This window comes from Haliotis rubra, unplaced genomic scaffold (assembly GCF_003918875.1).
Source record: "Haliotis rubra isolate DU_JTF1 unplaced genomic scaffold, ASM391887v1 Scf1061, whole genome shotgun sequence".
Lineage (NCBI taxonomy): Eukaryota > Metazoa > Mollusca > Gastropoda > Lepetellida > Haliotidae > Haliotis > Haliotis rubra.
The window spans coordinates 197,947-220,216 of record NW_025764961.1 but is presented as its reverse complement, the minus strand read 5'-3'; the positions used below and the strand labels follow the sequence as shown (position 1 = coordinate 220,216).

The 22,270-nt window shown below is 39.6% G+C and overlaps 2 long non-coding RNA genes across 2 annotated transcripts; one reads left to right on the top strand and one right to left on the bottom strand.

Annotated features, from left to right (window-relative positions):
* Positions 1 to 8,040: 8,040 nt before the first annotated feature.
* Positions 8,041 to 9,857, top strand: LOC124278327. Its single transcript, XR_006899060.1, has 3 exons — positions 8,041 to 8,166; positions 9,056 to 9,241; positions 9,597 to 9,857. It is a non-coding gene; the product is annotated as an uncharacterized LOC124278327 (long non-coding RNA).
* A 2,310-nt stretch (positions 9,858 to 12,167) lies between these two features.
* LOC124278333 lies at positions 12,168 to 12,624 on the bottom strand. Its single transcript, XR_006899061.1, has 2 exons — positions 12,587 to 12,624; positions 12,168 to 12,500 (listed from the first exon to the last, which is right to left on the bottom strand). It is a non-coding gene; the product is annotated as an uncharacterized LOC124278333 (long non-coding RNA).
* Between the last annotated feature and the right edge of the window lie 9,646 nt (positions 12,625 to 22,270).

Here is a 22,270-nt window from a genome sequence, read left to right as displayed (position 1 = left end):
ACTCGTTGATAAAGTAAAAATATCCTCGGCAAGCCTCGGATATTTGTAACTTTATCAACTCGTGTTGATATAATTGATATCAGAAGACACTTGGGTGAGATTCTCTATATATTTTGTCTTATAATCCTAATTAGTTTATTATCATATTTGTATGCATTTTGAAACTTCATAAAATGCACACGATCTGCTTATACTTAGTGACTTTATAACATGATTGTAATATCTAGACATTTTATAGATTGCCAACGTGTAACATATTTCACACACACGCCCTGAGTGCGACCTAGTGTATCCCAGATAGCATTCGGACGTTGGCCCAACATTGGCAATGTTGGCAAAACCATTGCCAACGTTGGACCAACGTCTGAATGCTATCTGGGATGCTGTCTGTCTCATTACACTTCACGGCAAAAACATGATTCTGTTGAATGCCAGAACAAATAAATAAAAAGAATGTAAATATTAAAATTAAAACAGACTAAAGTTATAGCAACAATACCAGGCTATTACCTTGTTCGGGAAATGTATCCATCAATATCCACATAAAGGAATGAGATGCCATTCATGTGCAGCTGACAAAGTATCCTGTTCCATGTCATGTGTCTTTTAACAGTCTAATATGCGAAAAAGTGATCTATCGTTTCAGGTTTTTCACATTGGTGCATAGTCCCATTGGTCACCCAAGATAGCACACCTGACAACTTATTGCATGATGTCCTCCATTCTTTAAAAAAGTAATTTAGTTCGCCAGTAATGAGCAATCAATCAATGTATTGGCGGTTAATCCTTTGAAGGAAGGACGTTGTTTTTACAAAGAGACTTGGGTGTATTCAGTATAGATTAGTAAATCTACATACATAAACACTACCTTTTGACAACTCAGTTGTGCAGGATAAAAGCAATTAACCAATCAGCATGTTATCGGTTAATCCTTTGATCGATGTTTGTTTTGTAACTCTGCTGATAATTCCTCTTGATTTATAATGATGAGTATTTACTCCAGACACAAGAAATGCCAAATGGGAACCTTTGTCGGGTAATCTGAGTGGTGTTATTACTAATTATACCTGTTATAAATTAATTAACTGACCATCAAGTGAATGATGACAAATAAGATGTGCAGGGGTGCGACACACACACCACCCCCACCCCCCTTTGTGTTGAAAGTTTGTTAAATGACCATTGAAACTCGGGTGAAAATGAAGTGTGCGCCCCTCCTTTTCTCAATAATGTGCACCCCCCCTTTCTCAAAAAGCTGTATCTGCCCCCATCCAAACATTTGAAAATCTGAAAAAGCCTACACTGCTGGGATACTTTATTACAATCAGACAAGAACTACCAGGGACATTTTCAAATAATGGCATCTGATGGGCATCCACCCTTCCTAATGTCCCACTGATTAGGTTGATGAAATTCTGCCAAGGTGGACAGTAGCCCAGTCCCCGTGTCCGTCACGGTCGAGGGAGCAGAGGCTGACCAGTTTGCAGCTAGGTTTTGTAATTAGACTGTTGGCTGGAAACAATAATCGCTCTGGATCAGTGGCCCTTTAAGTCTCAAACAAATGCTGTTTGTATTCATCTTTTTGTGCAAAGGATAAACCATAAGCCATTTGTTTTGTCCTGGAATAGAATGATGTATGGATATACTTTATAACATCCATTTGGGTAGAAACAGACCATTGTTATTGTGGCCAGAGAAATTGTGTCATTAATCATAAAGAAATCTGTAGTACTACTCTTCATTCGTTCCATTGGGAGTCTCGTTAAAAGATAAATGTATCAATAAAAGTAAATATGATGTAATCGAGTATTGAAGAACTTAAGTTGTGTTTACAGGGAGAGACTGGTGCTGGTTGAACCTGCTCGATGCCATTTGTACAAACATGTCCTTTTGAAACAACATGGTAGAGGAACTGAAATTATTACAGAAACAAACGACACCATTTAGCCCGAAAAAATGCAACATTTCCAAATATAGTAAACTTCCAAAACATGTGCACCATTTTTACAACTCTACAGTCAATAAATACTGTCTTCACTACAATCAAACTTGCCTCCATTCAACCATTTTTTTTTTCATTTGGAGCATATAGCATGACCTGATTTAAAATCCCCTTGCAAAGAACTGGTGAAAACCTTAAAAATTATTGCTTAATAAGTTGGACAAGGATCAAATCTCTAGGGATCTATGTAATTACCTACTAAATACCCAGTTTATCGATGGAGTAATGTAGTTTTGGGAATTGGTTGAAATCTCATAATTGATTATTAGTTCTTTGCAACCGATCAATCATCCTTTAAAGATCGTTATTGTGGTTGTCTCTTTCTTTGTTTTTTTTAGTAACTGCGCAAACTCTGCAAATGTCACATCCAACTCAGAAAGATACAACTTGCTACCTTAAACTGATGACTAATATATCATGAACGTAACCTTCGTTCAGGGTTTTACACAGACTTTTAAAAATGTGAGTCATGGTGACTCACAATATTTATTTTTGGGAGTCATTTTCAATATTTAGGAGTCATGAAATCTTAATGTTAATCATTCTCAGTATGTAACTGTATATGTCACACCACCAAATGAAACTACAGCATTGCTCAATTCAAACAGCCAGGATTACTGTCTCCTCTGAGTTCTCTGGAACAATCTGACAGCTCTGTAAAAGTCATACTATCATCGAACAATATCTTTTTTTGCTTATCAAATCAATTTTATTGAACTGAATTGCTCAGGGCCACCCATTAAACTTACGTCAAACTTGACTCGTATGATAATATTTTGAGAGTCGTTTACAAAATTGTTGCGTAAATACACAGGAATCACGCGTCATGTAAAACCCTGCTTTGTTTAAAGTAATATATATACATATGTCACATGACAAAGTAATCTTACATATCTGAAGATTAAAACATTTTCAATTCAATGATCATACTCTAAGTAACATGCTGCAACATGCTTTCTTGTTTAATAATTCAATATGAACATTACATTAAATGTTAAATTTCATAGATTTTTAAAATATGTTTTGAGAAATGTTTATTCACTGTAACATTTCTCCATGATGCCAAAAAGCTTTGAAAGTTCAAAAAAGGAATATTTCTCATTCTAACTGACTTTTAACATTGATAAACAATAATAGGAAGCATGACACATTAGTCTGAGGAACAAATTGCAGAACAATGAGAATAAGGATTTCAACTTAACCCTGTACATGAATAAAACATCATATCACATCACTTGTATTAACAGTGTACCAGCTTGATCAGTTTTACTACAGTCCGTTTGGCTCAAAAGCGGAACGATGAATTGCAATCTAACTCAAAAACTTATAAACATAACATACTCAATGAAACGCTGATCATAATCAAAACATCATACCCACTCTGTGAGGTTTTTGCAGAATTTTTGTCCTAAAAATAATAAAGTTGTTTAACAAACTATCATTAAAATATTGACACAGTGTGACTGTTTGTTACGAGGGAGGAGTGCAGAGAAAGGGACAGCCAGGTGTTCGAGAAGCACGTTCACAGACAAAGTTATTTATTCATTAACCTGTGCTGTGCCGTCTCCATCCGTTCTCGAACACCTGGCTGTCCCTTTCTCTGCACTCCTCCCTCATAACAAATAGTGAACTGTGTCAATATTTTAATGATAGTTTGTTAAACAACTTTATTATTTTTAGGCCAAAAATTCTGCAAAAACCTCAGTTTTCGAGTAAGACTGCAATTCATCAGTCCGCTTTTGAGTCAAACGGACTATAATCAGTGTTTGCCATGACACAGAAAACATGCGTACTGACGCACAATTATCTGAAATATGCAGTGAATTTAGAAGCTTGCGTCATTGTTGATGCAATGCTACTGGGCCCTTAGTTCAGATAATCTAAACTTGTAAACTAGATGTTTGCCAGTTAACTGCTCAGTGCTGATTAAATACCTCACCTGCCTCACCTTGTCTTTTGTCCTTATTAAACAATCACAGTTGATGGAAAAAGTTCCTTACATACGGGTCCCACGCCTATTTTTGTGATGAGCAAACACTATAGTTAAGTCTATAGATTCTAGTGTATAGTTAAAAATTAGGTAGGGGGTACATAAGGAACTCTTACCCAGTTGATGTCTTGATGAAAGTTCCAAACTGAAGTTGACTCCCAAAATCATGTCCATGACTCCCTCTCATATGTAACCAGGGAGTTATGATGACTCCTAATTATTTTTGCCTAGGGCAAACACTGACTAATAGCAACTAGTTATCAGTATAAGTTTATAGAATGGGTTTCAAGCATTTTAATGAAAAGGTGGTAGTTGACCTTTCATAATTTAAGTTAGTTTTTGCTGAGGTCTGTCCCCACCCTTCCAGTGCTAGTTTTTAACACAGGTCAAATGTTCCGCTTGAATGACTGACCCTATTGTTAGCTTTGCATGTTTTGGGGCCTGTCTGACTTGCACCCTGTTCACAACACTGACGAGTTATGACCGTCGGCAGCAACGAAATGCATTTAGGAGATTTCTGTAGTCAGTGAAATAGTCATATGACAGTCAATAGTGTACATATAATGTATGTTCTAAGATGCCTAGCGGTCAGAACAATAAATAAAAAATACATTATCAGACAATTAAGGTATATTTCTTTGATGACGTAACAATTGAATGACGTTATCCCGTCACTGCGCCATTCTAGTGTGCCCCCTCGTAATCGAACCATTTTACATTACGTCACCATGTAAGTGACGTCACAATGCATGTCAGTTGTCATCGCCTCGTACGGCCTCCTACAGTAAACTACTCCATTGCACCTCGTTTCTTAGTTTGCAGTTGCTTCACGCAGCTAACATCACTGGTGGAAACATTACGTTTATGTTTTACGACGGTTAAAATGTGTCAATTCGACTCACAAGTTTTCAGCGACACGGTAACGTTCGCAATGTTTACATTCCCACAATGCAATCATAGAATGTTGCTTGACTACTCAGCTTCATCTGGATGTACTGATCTAAATTTACGTTGATAGTAGAAATGCGACGTTCATATTGCCCCATATGGTTTACGTATGATATACAGTGTATAGCACTCAGTAAATGTATCCTGATTCACACCCGGAGCTGTGGTGCAAATTAATTCTTCAACAACAACCATCCCTGCTACAGACAGATGCGCATATATACTTTCCGGAAAATCTCTGCATTGCAGGTTTTGGTAATTTCCCTGTCTGGTTGCTAAGTAACACTGGTAACAACTACCGACATCAGCTGAACGAACTGATAGTGCTTCCGCTATGTAAATTTAATAACACAGACAAATCAATCTTGCAAAAATATCTTCATGCCAAAACGTGTTTGGGGTGTTTGTGTTTGATTTATAAGAAAACGTAATTGATTGCTTGGTCGTTTGGCGTAATTTGTCTCAGAGTGCAACTGCAAGGCATCGTTTCTAAAGACGTTTTCACACCGACTCAAATCGCATATTAAAAATCATTCAGACCGAATACATACCTACTGACATCTGTTAACACATTCCGTGTGGAACACTGCCACGCTTTCACATTGATGTGTATTCTCAGATCTTTGACTACGTCCTCTTTAGCCTCATATTCTGTCAAAACACATAAGATACCGAAACACTTCCGCCTGAATTTACACAAAATGGCGACAAAACTGTTAAAAAACCGGGCCGGACCGTATGGGTTATACTAAAAATGGATTGCCGAATATTACAACGAAACGTAAGCATCACAGTCCCAGCGTCCACAAATGCATAATTTTTCCCACGTTTGAATCACACTGTATATCAAACAATGCAGTAAAGTGATAATTTGACTACAAACCGAATGTCCAGGTAGCAGAGCAAGTGTCTTGATGCAGGGTGTTTTCTTTAATTTGTGTATGGGAGAAGGTATCTCACTTCTCTCAGCTAATGACTCGTGACTTCCTGGACAGGAAGTGACAGTGTTTCGTCTTCTTTTCTTTCCACAAATAACGTATTGGGGTTCCCGGATTAACCTTTATGGCTTCTTGTTGAAACATCACAGAGTGTTTATATTATTTGGAAGTGAATATTGGTAGATGTTATTGGGACTGACACGACCTGTTTCAATGTAGGGTAAAGTTCTTCTGTTAAAGTTACTAATTTTTCAAATAAAAAGTAATATGCTTTCGATGACATGACACCACTCCATATTTTACAATGGAATGCAAATAGCTGAATCAAAACGGCCAACTTACAGCCGACTGGATCGAACAAAATAACCTAATACTCCTAAATAACACCCTAGCTAGGTACGATTGTGAGTAACTAACTATGTCTGTTATCAATATTACAAACAGCACCCGGACCTCGCTCTATGTATTCAGTGGGAAGTACATGAGGATACGTTATGCAGCCATCACTTTCCTATCTATGTATAACAGTAGGCAACATAAATAAGAGAGTAATCAACAAGGACCAAAATAATACAACAAAGTCGACTGGATAAAATTCCAACACTTGTGTAACCAGGTAAACCAATTGAACTAGAAAACTAGAAAACAAATACCCAGAAATCTTTTGTCCAAACCTAACAAATTGCATAATTAATATAGCTAAAGAATCCATTCCCTTTAAAACACCTAAAGCAGATAAACCCTCAGGGCCTTGGTGTACAGAGGAAAATAACAGATTAGGGAAAAGCGCAAAAGGACATTTAATAAAGCTAAACGGGACTACTCCTACATTGATACAGCACATCAAATAAACCCAAAGTACAAAATCTAGTTCAAACCACCGAAGCCTAAACACTAGCAGAACTTCTGCGCTGAGCTGAATCACACCAAACCTCACAATATAAAAAAACAAAAAAAATGTCCAGAAGAGAAAGCAAATAATATATTAAATCATTTCTCGTTTGTTAGTAGCAACAGTAACTTCAGTAAAACATTAAAATTAAAATAGAATAAACCAAACACACTAAAACATGAAACTAAGTTTTCTAAATTACCTACGGACGACACCCCCAAAATAAACCAACTATGTATAATGGAAGAACTGTTTCATGTTCTTAATAACCGCAGAAAGGTAAGGGCTTGATCTCACCTCTTACCAAATGATAAAGCATCCTCCCCAAAAACTTAAAACCCTTAAGGGCCCGTGAAGATCCGGGGTAGAATAGGTCTTCAGCAACCCATGCTTGCCACAAAAGGCGACTATGCTTGTCGTAAGAGGCTACTAATAGGATCGGGTGGTCAGGCTCGCTGACTAGGTTGACACATGTCATCCGTTTCCAATTGCGCAGATCGATGCTCATGCTGTTGATCACTGGATTGTCTGGTCCAGACTCGATTATTTACAGACTGCCGCCATATAGCTGGAATATTGCTGAGTGCGGCGTAAAACTAAACTCACTCACTCACTAAAACCCTTAAGTTATATACTTTATTTACCGACAAACAGGTCACAAAGAACTTAAGTCCCACCTTCATAAAATATAAAAACACCAAAACGGGCAAATGCACACACTCCAACCTAAATTACCAACCTAACTACTTCCTCTCCCCTTACACCTTCTGGCATATTTCAAAATTCAAAATTCACACAAAAGTTAATTATGCAACCCTAACGCCCCCTACAGGTTGCCTATCTTTCGGTCATAGTCACCCCTCTTTCCGTCAAGCATAAAACGTCCTGGCGGGCCCGTGTGCAAAATACGCATCACGTCGGAAAGCGCACATAAAATCTCCAAAATCATCATCTGGAATGGCAGACCAAGGTCTACAGGTCCGAGTACCTCAACAACGTTTAGGAAGTATTATGACAAGATTTTTACTGATCCGTCGTATACATTTTCGCTGTTATGTAACAGACAGGCTGTTTGTTATCTGTTTTAGAAATGAATCTGACTGGTGTCTGATTTTTGCTCCAATCCCTGTGAATATATGTGATTTGTTTTAACTAAAATCCTTTTCCTAAGCTGCGTGTTTTCAGGATTTTTTTAAGCCCTTTGCTTTCAACATCTCACGTGATCACAATCTACATCGTGATTGGGTGAAATATACTGGTATCACGTGCCTTCCAAATGAACACCCACCCTATGCGGGCTTTCAAACACTTTAACACTGGTTTTGCTTCGCTATCTCACGTGATCCCTCCTACTCGTGAATATTTCACATAATCTAGATCAACCTTCAATCTCCAGGTAAGCAGATGCTTGGTTACATAGCCTAAATTAGCGTAGTCACTGGTGTAAATCACAGGATAGGCCTATTCTGATTATTCCTATGTTGTGTTTCTGTACAATATCCACATGGATAGAAGCATCTAGTCCGCCATGAGAGAGACTTTCTGTCTACAATGTGTATGCCACATGTGTATTTCGATGGGCGTTCGTGCTGTAAGATGGGTTAAAGGCATACCATAAGTCGAGAGGCTATTCAGGCATGACGAGCCATTTCAAGTGTTCGTGGAAAGATATGTCTGCTTGAAAAAAAACGTAATTCAGTCATTTAAATGCGACATTTTGAAAGAGTCGGGTCCCACGCCCGGCGATGTCACCAGCATTATTTGTGTTGACAGGGGAGAGACCACGAAGTTCTTGCACACTTTCAAATGCAGCATGATTGCAAATTCATACATGCTAATATCATTCAGCGGACCACTTTGACACATTTATTAAAATGAGCAATCAGGGCCTGCCGTACCCGAAACACGAACCACTCGATAGTATTACCACCACCCTAGAGTATTACAAAGGGCTGTTTGTGTTATCTGCCACTAGTTCACCGAGTTCAAACTGGATCATGTACAGCTCATGTACACTTTGTATGGGGAATGCATCAGTAATTGAGGTTGTTGCAGTGCTTCGTGACTGTAGCATGAAACGGGAGTGTCATTATGACATCTTGTGAGCCTTACACTCGTCTTCCTATTCATCCCAAACAATCACACTGTGTAAGCTATTTCCAGTAGGTTGTACCAGGGATACTCTACAACCTTATATAGTCTCCCTGGTTGTACAGAGTACTTGTGCTATATTAATATGCAATCATTTTGAATATGGCGTCACTACAACACTTCCTGTTCAACAGGTTGTGTGCAGCTCCATGTACTGCCACCCTCCATATATGTGTTGACGGAGTTACGACACAGAAACATGACAACCATCTGGACAATGGCAGCTGTGGTCAGTCTCTTGGTGATGATCTTGTGTGTGGGACTGGTCACAAGCTCTGTGGTGCCTGGCCCTGTGGAAGTTGCACAGGACAGAGATCGAGGTGAGCCGAATGATCAGTAAATAGACGTCATTATTTAGAATGTTGACACTAAATGTGCAGTCGTTTGCCCGGAAACAAGTTGTGAAAATGCATGAAATGGTAAACTGAATGAAATGACTGCAATTGTATTCGCTGAACAAAGACAACATGAGAGATAGATCCGATTCTTACAATGGCTGGTGGAAAGTCGGGGATTGTGATCAATTACAGGCAATCTCATCGCCCTCGCCTCATATGCGATTTACAAAAGCTGATGGTTGGAAACCGGGCATCACTCACTCACTCACACTGCGAAATATATTTTGCAGCAATATGTTTTGTGATACAAATAATTATCATTTATTATTATTTGCAGATAAACGCTCGCCAAGTGCATCCTGTGGATTACTACCCTGGTATTGTGCCTACATAAAACGACTTCAACAATTCGCCTTCTGGGCAGAGTTTTATAAGAAAATCTGCCATTCCGTGTGTACTGCATCTGGATAACGACAGCAACACCAAATTCAACCGTGAGGAAGACAATGTCTGTTCTTTGTTAACATGCACAAGCATTGTTACTTGTGAATTCGTCTGTCTCTCTGCAGGAAAATGGAACATAAACGATAACATGAGATACACGAGTTCTCACTACTTGAATCTTCAAAAAGGTTATTTCAAACGCCAGTGTCCCCGAACGGTTGTTTCAAAATATGCGCTTGTACTATGCGCTGAAGATCTCTGCTTGTGCTACACGCTGAACATCTAAACTTGTACTATGCGCTGAAGATCTCTGCTTGTGCTGCACGCTGAACATCTATACTTATACTATGCGCTGAAGATCTCTCCTTGTACTATACGCTAAAGACCTATGCTTGTACTGCACGCTGAAGATCTATGCTTGTACCGCACGATGAAGATCTATGTTTGTACTATACGCTGAATATTAGTGCTTGCGCTGCACGCTGAAGATCTGTGCTTGTACGCATGGCTGAAGATCAGTGCTTGTGCTGCACGCTGAAGATCTCTGCTTGTACTGCACGCTGAAGATCTATGCTTGTACTGCACGCTGAAGATATGTGCTTGTACTGCACGCTGAAGATCTCTGTTTGTACTGCACGCTGAAGATCTCTGCTTGTACTGCACGCTGAAGATCTCTGCTTGTACTGCATGATGAAGATCTGTGCTTGTACTATACGCTGAAGATCTGTGCTTGTACTGCACGATGAAGATCTCTGCTTGTACTGCACGATGAAGATCCCTGCTTGTTCTGCACAATGAAGACCTCTGCTTGTACTGCACGATGAGGATCTCTGTTTGTTCTGCACGCTGAAGACCTCTACTTGTACTGCACGATGAAGATTTGTGCTTGTGCTGTACGCTGAACATCTATACTTGTACTATGCGCTGAAGATCTCTCCTTGTACTATACGCCAAAGACCTATGCTTGTACTGTATGCTGAAGATCTATGCTTGTACTCATGGCTGAAGATCTATGCTTGTACTCATGGCTGAAGATCTGTGCTTGTACTCATGGCTGAAGATCTGTGCTTGTACTCATGGCTGAAGATCTGTGCTTGTACTATACGCTGAAGATCTATGCTTGTACTCATGGCTGAAGATCTGTGCTTGTACTCATGGCTGAAGATCTATGTTTGTACTATACGCTGAAGATCTATGTTTGTACTATACGCTGAAGATCTATGCTTGTACTGTACGCTGAAGATCTATGCTTGCACTATACGCTGAAGATCTATGCTTGTACTGTACGCTGAAGATCTATGCTTGTACTGTACGCTGAAGATCTATGCTTGTACTATACGCTGAAGATCTATGCTTGTACTATACGCTGAAGATCTATGCTTTTACTATACGCTGAAGATCTATGCTTGTACTATACGCTGAAGATCTATGCTTGTACTATACGCTGAAGATCTATGCTTGTACTATACGCTGAAGATCTATGCTTGTACTATACGCTGAAGATCTATGCTTGTACTATACGCTGAAGATCTGTGCTTGTACTCATGGCTGAAGATCTGTGCTTGTACTCATGGCTGAAGATCTGTGCTTGTACTCATGGCTGACGATCTGCGTTGGTACATTTGTATGTTTGTACTGTAGGCTGAAGATCTGTACACTTGCCTCAAGATCTGTATTTGCACTGTTGACTATGTATGGGTTTGTGGTCTTTTATGATTGGAGCCACCGGTGGTGGGACAGGGTAAGCTAACCATTTCGCGAACACCTAATATCATCACTATGTTAATAGCAATATGTAAACACATTCTCATGAATTGTGCAATCGATACTGCTTTCATCAGAGCTTTCTGATGGGAAGGCTTTTAACGTATTTCTTTTACAGTTCACAAGATCTTTAGAATTTGTACAGTTGGCTAACTTGTTCAGTAGTTACACAATTGTGATTGTATAGTTAACTCTAGATTTGTGTTTGTACACTTCGTTCTGAATCTACGTTATCTTTGAATCGTTTCTGAAGGTCAATCGATAGTCAGCATAATCCGGATTTCCTGAGTTCGATTCCTTATATACTGATCAACATCCGAGTGGTTTGTATTTGGTTTCAACTTTCCAGGACGTTTTGTTACATTGGGAAATTGATTTTGCAGGTTTATGTTTAGGGATACACATTTCTACATAATGATGTTGTACACGCTGTAGTAATATAAGAGTATCAGTTTCAGATTCATTACAATAGTAATTGTAATGTGAAGTGGGGCAATATTTCACTGACACATTATCTCCACCTGCTAATTATGGAACCCCCTTAAGGAGTCGAAACGGGTAACTAACATGACTGAACCGAACTGAACTTTATTTACACTCCGGCCGCGTTCTGCACCATTGGAGGTACAAGTTTACACGAACAATGAAATGGAACGCATAATATATCGATATATCAACCATCCCCTTTGGTGGGGTTATTCCCGCTCACCCAGCCCTGTGTTAATTAATCCTATCTATTAGGGATTAGGATTAGCTTGGCCAGTCACGGTGTAGGGGTAGTAAGTTACCTTTGAAATTATGTCCATAACGCCTACCTTGAGCATGCTAAAAAGTGAACACAACAAATTAGGCCTATCACTCATGTGTGGCCATGTGTGAATTGTGTTTAAAGGTTTGGGTGTGTGTGAACTGTGTTGTGTAGAGACTTGCAGGAACGTCCACTACATGACTAGGGAATCCGTGTGATGGATCAGTAAAGACATGTCGAGTGGCGGTGGGGTAGCCTTGTGGTTAAAAGCGCCCGCATGTCACGCTTAAGACCCGGATTCGATTTCCCACATGGGTACAATGTGTGAAGCCCATTTGTGGTGCTCCCCGCCGTGATATTCAATTCCCCACATGGGTACAATGTGTGAAGCCCATTTGTGGTGCTCGCCGCCGTGATATTCAATTCCCCACATGGGTACAACGTGTGTAGCCCATTTGTGGTGTTCCCCGCCGTGATATTGCTGGAATAGTGCTAAAAGCGGCGTAAAACCCAATTCATTTACTCACTCAAAGACATGTCGATCTATGAGAGCTGTCGTTTTCACGTATGAAGCTAATAATGCCAATTATAGACTCAAATTTTAATTAGAACCATCGTTCCAAATGTAATGTAATTGACTAACCCTTTCCACACCCAACAGAAATCTCTGCTTAGTGGACAATTAAATACTGGGTTATCTGAAGAACGCTTTTATTACTATTTATCCTGTCTCCACGAGTTGTACGATTGCTGTTGGCTGAAGAGTCATTATAATAGTTTCTATAACAAACGGGAGTATGATATTATACACGATTATGATTTATTTATTAATATTGCTGATGGCATCATATTTCCCTGATTTCCTTACATTATGGAAACATAATTTGTTGTAAGGATTATTCCACCACATGTAAGGTTCCATATATCTAAAGGTGAACATAGTCTGCTGTAGACCCTCCAGTACAGGTTGCTGTTGCATACGTTGAGGGGACACGGTTCCAGAGCTTTTCTTCATGGACGTTTATCTCTGGTTTTACGTGTCGGGCTACAGTAACGGATTGTATCGTTATGGTAGACATATGTCATACCTAGCTTGCGCGAAATGTTGCCAGAGTGTGACATGAATTTGTGTCTTTGTTGATGAAATAAACTCGGCCGTGCACACTAGGCAGCGTGTCACAATGTTGATCATGTATGTTGTGTTGTTATTCAGTGCAACGGTTTTATGGAGGTGGTGGTGGTGGAATTGGGTTTAACGTCGTGCTTGAGAATATTTCGCTCATATGACGACGTGCATGCGTGTGAATGTGTATGTGCGGCTGCTTGTACTAGCCCAGACTGAAGCTGGTTTTATAGTGCTAGCCCACTGAAAATACCATGCCGCAGTGAAGCATGAATACCACACTCAGACACATTATACTGACTCCGAGCCGACCAGTTCTTGTTGTACCCATTAATGCCGAGCGCCAGGCAGGGACCAACAAGTACCATATTTTAACGTCTTTTGGTATGACACGGTCGGGGATCGAACCCGCGACCTTCCGCTCTCCGGGCGGACGCTCTAACCACTACACCACGGAGGCGTTCTGTTATGGAGGAGAAAATTCAGAATTGATATGAGACATGAGCACTGACTATAGCAATGAAGACACTGATGGTAATATTTCCCTCTCAGTAACAGTAATATACTTTGGAGCTATTCCAGGCAGGGATAATGATTATCACACATAATCCTGATCTTTATGTAACTTGAGATGTAATATGAGATGAGAGGCAAGAGTTAACACACCTCATACCCAAGAAAAAGATGCCAGAAAGGTCCACACTAAGGCAGATGGTTCTGGAATAAAATCCTTGCAGCACTTTCCAGATCTTTCTACACTGTTCACAGAGGCGCAGGGTATATGATCATCACACATAATGCCTCTTCGTGTAACTTGAGATGTAAAATGAGATGAGAGGCAAGAGTTAACTCGCCTCATACCCAAGAAAAAGATGCCAGAAAGGTCCACACTAAGGAAGATGGTTCTGGAATAAAATCCTTGCAGCACTTTCCAGATCTTTCTACACTGTTCACAGAGGCGCAGGGTATATGATCATCACACATAATGCCTCTTCGTGTAACTTGAGATGTAAAATGAGATGAGAGGCAAGAGTTAACTCGCCTCATACCCAAGAAAAAGATGCCAGAAAGGTCCACACTAAGGAAGATGGTTCTGGAATAAAATCCTTGCAGCACTTTCCAGATCTTTCTACACTGTTCACAGAGGCGCAGGGTATATGATCATCACACAAAATGCCTCTTCGTGTAACTTGAGATGTAATATGAGATGAGAGGCAAGAGTTAACTCGCCTCATACCCAAGAAAAAGATGCCAGAAAGGTCCACACTAAGGAAGATGGTTCTGGAATTAAATCCTTGCAGCACTTTCCAGATCTTTCCACACTGTTCACAGAGGCGCAGGGTATATGATCATCACACATAATGCCTCTTCGTGTAACTTGAGATGTAATATGAGATGAGAGGCAAGAGTTAACTCGCCTCATACCCAAGAAAAAGATGCCAGAAAGGTCCACACTAAGGAAGATGGTTCTGGAATTAAATCCTTGCAGCACTTTCCAGATCTTTCTACACAATGCTGCTCTTCTTGTGACTTTAGAGATTGTGAGATTAGAGGCAATAGTTAACTACCCTTATATATACAAAATATAAGTTGCTGGAAGATTCCAAAACACCCCTCACTGACTCTACTGGTGCAATTTATCACAGGTAACACATTATTGACCAACGTATTACATGCACGTCATAACAACATGCCCACCCACAGTACCCCACAGATATCGATTTCGTTGGACTCAAGCTCACAGAATCTTTCAAGATAGAAATCTTGGCAAAAATCTAAAACATGCGTGTAATAAACTTCTTTTCTGAAAATGTTTGGTTTTAAAAATATTGACAATACGAACTGGTTTAGATTTTATACATGTTTAGTTTGAGATTATGTCAGACAAACAATCCATTACGGTTCGTGCTCAGCATACAAACACATTTTACAGAAGCTAATATCGGATATGATACTTCTAGATGCAGGCACTTGAAAACGTAAACCCAACAAATATATAATCACAGTCCGGGTGTTATATTTCGCTCGTTTGGTGTTGAAATCCTACATCAGCATAGGACGCATATTTGAACCAAAGAACACCAGGTAGATACGAAGGTTTATCAACACCAACCCCACTGACACTTTTCTGAAATCTTGTGTCATGTCACAACTCGATTACCGCCATGTGCTATTTTTTACACCTCTGCCCTCTCGAAACATCTGATAGACAACCTCCAGCGATTTACGAAGTCCACTACTGCCAGACGTGTCACAATACGGAATCGCATAATTCCCCCGTTAGAAGATCTTCAGTGGCTAAAAGCTGCTGCAAAATTACCACGAAATCATTGTACTAGTCTTACGTAGCTCATATCTACCTTCCAGAACTCATTGCAGAATACCAGCGAAGAAGTCAACAATCTTTCTTCGTACCTGTTCCGCAGACAACTGCTCTTGCAGACTGCTGTTTCGGAATAGCAGCTACATAACTGTGAAACAAGGCACCTCTCTGTCTACGAATCATTCCAGAACTGGCCAATTCTCAATCCCCGAAGACTGACACAAGAAGACTTCATGAGAGCACTCCAGGAAAGTACTTTTGAACAGTTGAATTCAGCATTCCACAATTATAGGGTTCGTGACATACTATATATTCAAGCCGTTTTAGGCTCATCAGCAGCTCAGGGGCCCTTGTCCCATTTACATGCCTCCCCAAAAGCATTTGGGACATTGCCCAAGAAGTGCTGCCTACTGCGTTTTCTCTGCAGACAGTGAAGACTCCCCAACACTGCAACCTTGTGGTGACGCAGAAGGGATGTGTCTCTGGCAGCAAATCCGGATGTTCACACATTGTACGTCAACAGATTTAGAGGTACAACACCCAGGAACCAATAACAATGGTGAGTCGGACAACTTGGTACTCGCGAAGCTACCATTGCATCTTGTAATCGCGGTCCGTATATTTGCTGTGCTCTTTATGAATATTTTCAGTCACATTAGTGTCAAAAGGGGCAGAGAATTCAGTGATATCAATGATTTCATTGAATTTACCACCAGGTCATATTTGACGGCCTAGGTGCTTCTCAAGCTGTTTTCGGACCAACTCTAGAGCACCGTATAATTATCATTTTCCATGACGCCTTCTGCATATTCTAGATCGTATCACAACTTGGACCTCTGACTGAAAACAGCAAGAAGGGCAAAGACGATAGTCAAAGGATCAACCAACGCCACCATGCCTCTTGGAATAGTAAAGCAACAGTAGGCATCTACTGAAAAGTGTGTGTGTGAGAGAGAGAGAGAGAGAGAGAGAGAGAGAGAGAGAGAGAGAGAGAGAGAGAGAGAGAGAGAGAGAGAGAGAGAGAGAGAGAGAGAGAGAGAGAGAGAGAGAGAGAGAGAGAGAGAGAGAGAGAGAACACCACAAATGGGCTTCACACATTGTACCCATGTGGCTTGGGCGTGATGAGTACCCATGGGCTTTGGCGTGATGAGTCTACTGAAAAGGTGTTGCATCGTCTCATTCGATTAAGCATAATCTACATTTCATATTTACATTATGTTTCAAAATCACTCATTGACGGTTTCAAGAGGGAAGTTACTGGTCACGTTAGCAGACATCCTCTAAGAGACAAAACATGTATGCTTTCTCTTCTCAAAGTAATGCACATAAAATGTACAGTAGTCCTTCAGGGATACTTCCCATGAAAAACCCAGTCTGTGTCGATGTTTCACCCAATCAACAATCCCAAAAGAATATGAAAGCACAGGGACAGGGTAAATATTTGTTGTTTGGACTTATTGTGAGCGTTCAGCTTGAACTCAACATATGTCTACATTTGTATTGTATGAGCATACTGGAATCGTCTCTGACCTGATGCCTAAGTCTGTATGGTCTTGTTCTTCTACGAGATAGTCAATAACTTCTTCCACGATTGAATTGATACCCTTTCTTAAACAGTTATCATCGTATCCCAATTACGTAGATTGATGCCCTTGGTGTCAATCACTGGATTGTCTGGTCCTGAATCTGGCTTATTTACAGACTGCAGTAAAGTAAAACAACAAAAAAACAATCTTATACCTTGCCACATTTCAAATGAAGAGTACTGCACGTGTTTGGCCGACAGGACATCCAGAATATTTAGAGAAGAAGGCTTCCAACCAGACCATGTTCGTTTTGATAAATGCAATGACTATGTATATGTTTGCTTATGAACATGGCTATGCTACCTCTGTGATTCATGAGAAATGATTGAATGGATACTTTGATCAGCCTTGGTATGGTTGTTACACCGCGATCGCATTGGACCTTGATCAAAAACATCTGATATGCTGACTTTGAATAAATAATCTCTGAATATTTATTTTGCTATTTGGAAAAGAATACAAAGTTCAGAGGTTGGGTCCAATAAGGGTATATGCCTATCCACTTCTATGTATTCCCTTTGTTCTATATGGGGCGGTGGGGTAGCCTAGTGGTTAAAGCGTTCGCTCGTCACGCCGAAGACCCGGGTTCGATTCCCATCATGGGCAAAATGTGTGAAGCCCATTTCTGGTGTCCCCCGCCGTGATATTGCTGGAATATTGCTAAAAGCGGCGTAAAATCAAACTCACTCACTCATTTGTTCTATATTACATTTGAGATGTTACAAAACATGGGTCGGTAGGGGCATCTTGTGGCTGAAACTCTGACTCGTCACACAAAAGGCTTGGCTTCGTTTCTCCACATGGAAACAACGTGTGACTAGCCTCTGGGCATGTTGATACACGAGACATGTCTGTATCTTGGGTTTGAAAGCCTGGTTAAGCTGTATACGTGCTTCGATTTTCATCTTTAAGTTTTTTCGAGATAAACAGGATAGCGCACAATGCATTAGCTGTCCACTCGAAACACCACGGCATGAGATTTTTCAGTGATTTTGTAAAATAGATCAATACAGATGCAAACAAGATGAAACTCATGGAGCAAGAATGTCAGATGCAGACAGCGAACTTAAGTGACATTTCGATCCTACCACCTATGTCTCGATAAATTGTTAAATCTACGTACAATATGTAGTTTGTTGTTTAACACCGCACTCAGCAATATTCCAGCTGCATTAAGTGATCATGAGCATCGATCAAACATAGACTTAGTTTCCAAAATATTACGACCAAATGTAACGAATATAAAGGTTCACAACAGCAAATGAATTATGATATTGAAGAACTCAGCTGTCAAACCAGACAAAACCGACAGATTAGACTGGCGCTGCTCCGAGGTTCTGAAAGGCAAAATCATCAGAGTCAGCGGACATGTCTAAGACAAGCTTGAATATGCTGCCGTCGTCCTTATCGCCTTCCAATTTTGCAACACCGACACCGACAAGTCCGACGAAAATCTGTTCAACAAAATGAACGACACGTACGGCTTTTCTTCGTACAATTGTGTTTTCTGACCAGTCACGTTACTGCATTGCAATTGTTGATGGACATGTATATCGACGATGTCGTGAACGACAACAACAACACCAGGGCCAGTTGATATTCCAGCATGACAATGCACGTCCTCGCGCAGCAAGAGTGGTACAGGGCATGACGCAACAAGCTGAAGTCAATGTGATGAATTGGTCTTCCTGTTCACCAAATTGAACTAGACACATGCTTACAGATGTCCCGAAATAAAGTCAGCCTCCACAGGTCAAAGCTAAATAGTATTTAGTCCCAGTGCAGTCACACGCATAGTATTTGTCAGATACATCAACACATTCTGTTCATCATTTGTACATTATCTTGGTATTATCAATATTTATGATAATCATGTGAGACGCAGTTCATTACTAAATGTTTCTTCCTTCCTCTCCTTATGCGATAGAACACACATTTCTGGAAAATAACATCAACACATTAATACTTGTATCTAGACTAGATTAATTTTATTGACTTTGGTCTCCTCTGGGAAATGTTACCCGGCTTTTAAAAGGAGTATTGATCGGTTTATATGATATGTTCCAGTTTCTGGCATTGTCGACACTTGTCTACCCGTTTCTTCCTCTCCATCGGTCGGAAAGCTATGTTTGCGGAGTTTCTTGTAATTAGGGACGAATGACAGATTGCTGTTTGTATAAGACGTAATTGTCACATAAGTTGAAACGTTAGTTACTGGTCGAACAGACTGACAAAAGTATCTAAATATGTGCTTGAAGAACTTCGAAGTATAAAAGAAAGATTTGTTATCCCATGATTGTATATAATAGCTACACACGGTAATTCTCAAATAAATTGGAACAAAATTGCTGTACTCAAGACAAACATTGTATTATAGATTTATTCCATTCCTATGGAAGAAATGTGACTGAAACACATTTAATTCAAGTACATATTGATCTGTAACTTCTCATAGACGGCTAGGCCCGTATTGTGCAGAAGGCTGCTGGCTTCTGAAACGCAGAACAGGAACTGGATCGTCTTCTTACAATGATTTCCAGATTCTTCGTATTTCTATTCTGGGTTGTCTTATCGATATCGTTCCATAACATCAAAGGTGATCATATCAAAATGTGTTACTTTAGCTTGTGTTTCTATAAATTTCATTCTGGTGGACATTTTATAGATTGTCCAGAATTTTTTAAGTCTGTATGAATACATGTTATAAAGTTTGAAAGGAGGTGTTTGTGTTTGGAAACAAGACATTTGAATCGTGACATGTCTTGCTGACTTACATTTCCATCTGTGTTTAGCTTCGCTACACATAACGTCACCTGGAGACTGGAAGTTCATCAACACCTCCCGGTATGGCGTCGATATCAGGTCGTGCACGACGATCCCACTGCAGATCAAGGCCTGTGACCAGGCACATGTGTGGTTTGGGGACGGAACACCCACCAACTCCTATGAGATTGGTACCTGGAGGAGGGCAGAGACCGGCTTCAGACAGTGTAGTGAATGTTACAGCACACAGATATTCTTCCTAAATCCACGAGGCATACACTGCGATGAATTCAGGTAAGATCACTGGATGAACTGCACAGATTACCAACACTGAAATGATTATGTATTTTTTCAAATATTTAGAATATTAGATCTTTACATGTTTAAATACCACAATCTGTTTGTTTTTTTCGATACGTAAGTTCCGAAACATTTAAAGTAAATTTCAACTTACCAGCTGCTTTAAACGTAGTATTTTTGTTCTTTTAATGTTTGGCTAAACTCGACTACAATCGCCAGGGATGATATAAATCACCTAGGGTCCATGCAGGTAGCAAAGGTACTGTAAGTCCCCATGGTCCCTAGTATGGTGATATACCTTCAGTTGTTGGCGATCAATTGCCCATTTTTACATTGTATTGTCCAAAAATAATTTTCTACTTTTAAAGATATATGCTAGCTAGTTTTAACTTATTTTGTGATAATCTAGTAATTTTACTGTCCTTCGTTGACAGGGTTTTATATATCATATGTATGTATAATGAATTTAGAACTAGCTTTAGTCACGATATGGCTGAAATATTGCCGATGTGACTTTAAATCTTAACTCACTCACTCACCCACTGTAAATATTTTTCAAATATTTGGAGTATTTTATTTTTTAATATGTTTGAATACCACAATTATATTAATCATAGTTTTGTTACAATGTTTATGCTAAATTGTGTCCACCTCTAAGTATTCAACAGAAATGAAGATAAAACTTCAACGCCTGGCTTATCCAGATTCCATTTTGACCCAGAAGGCCAAATAACGTTGAGAATCTATACACATTAATCGCTAAAAATCAGCCATGACACTAGATATTAGCGAAAAGATGTTAGGCCCTACCGGTATCATCGTCACTCACTCAATTTGCACATAAGGTATTTGGTCCCTAAAACCTACAGCTGGAATGCGCCCCTGAAAAATCAAGGGAAGAAATGTTTAAGAAATACGTTCGTTTTGCAACATCCTGCAGTTGCCAGGGTGTTTGTTTATCCAACTAAAGAATCTACATATATACACCTGTCATCATGATTTCGTCGTCACACTACAGTCCGTTTGAGTCAGAAACGGACCGATGAATTGCAAATTTTATCATTGTACAAAATTGCCACATAAATATAAATAGTACACATGTTTATCATTTACTAATACCCAACAGCTTTCTTATATTTGAAAATTCTCCGAACTCCACCAAAACAGTTCTTTAAGAAACTATCATTAAAATTTTGACACAGTTCACTATTTGTTACGAGGGAGGAGTGCAGAGAAAGGGACAGCCAGGTGTTAGAGAAGCACGTGCACAAGTGCCTACCAAGTTATTGATTCATTAGCCTGTGCTGTGCCGTCTCCATCCTTTCTCTCATTGGCATGTCACAGACTAAAATAGAAACGCTCACATTACCTGCCATCGGGCAAGCGATATAGCATTAGGTATATGAGCGGGTTAAAATTAAGTAAGTACAGCTGAAATGGAAACATAAATGCAGCTACTCCGACAATATACAAAAAGAATAAATGATCTGTGATACTCTTTCACAATGTATACATATTGAATTAAAAAATTACATTGCATTGTACTTTTCATAGATTCATATTGAGTGTTCCAAAGATTTGAAAACATTCGATCAAGGTATGTTTTGTTGAGCAAACTTGCCATAGGAATTGTCAGAGTTCAACATGTGTTAATTATGATTATTCTTGACAAATTATGAATATCTTTATCAAATTGCACTGCACCTTTTCTACAAACACAACGACGCCATTACCCAAATCTTCCAAAACAATCCAGTAAATGATTACACACATGGTTGAACACATTTGTCGAGGACATTTTCTCGTGTTTAAGAAATGTAAATTGTGATATTTTTTTTACAGATATAAAGATCATACTAAAACTAGATATGGAAGGGGATCCCCAAATTAGAAAGCAATCCCATACACTATGTTCATGTTTTTGGTTAAACAAAAATTCCCATGGTCTTTCTTGAATTCA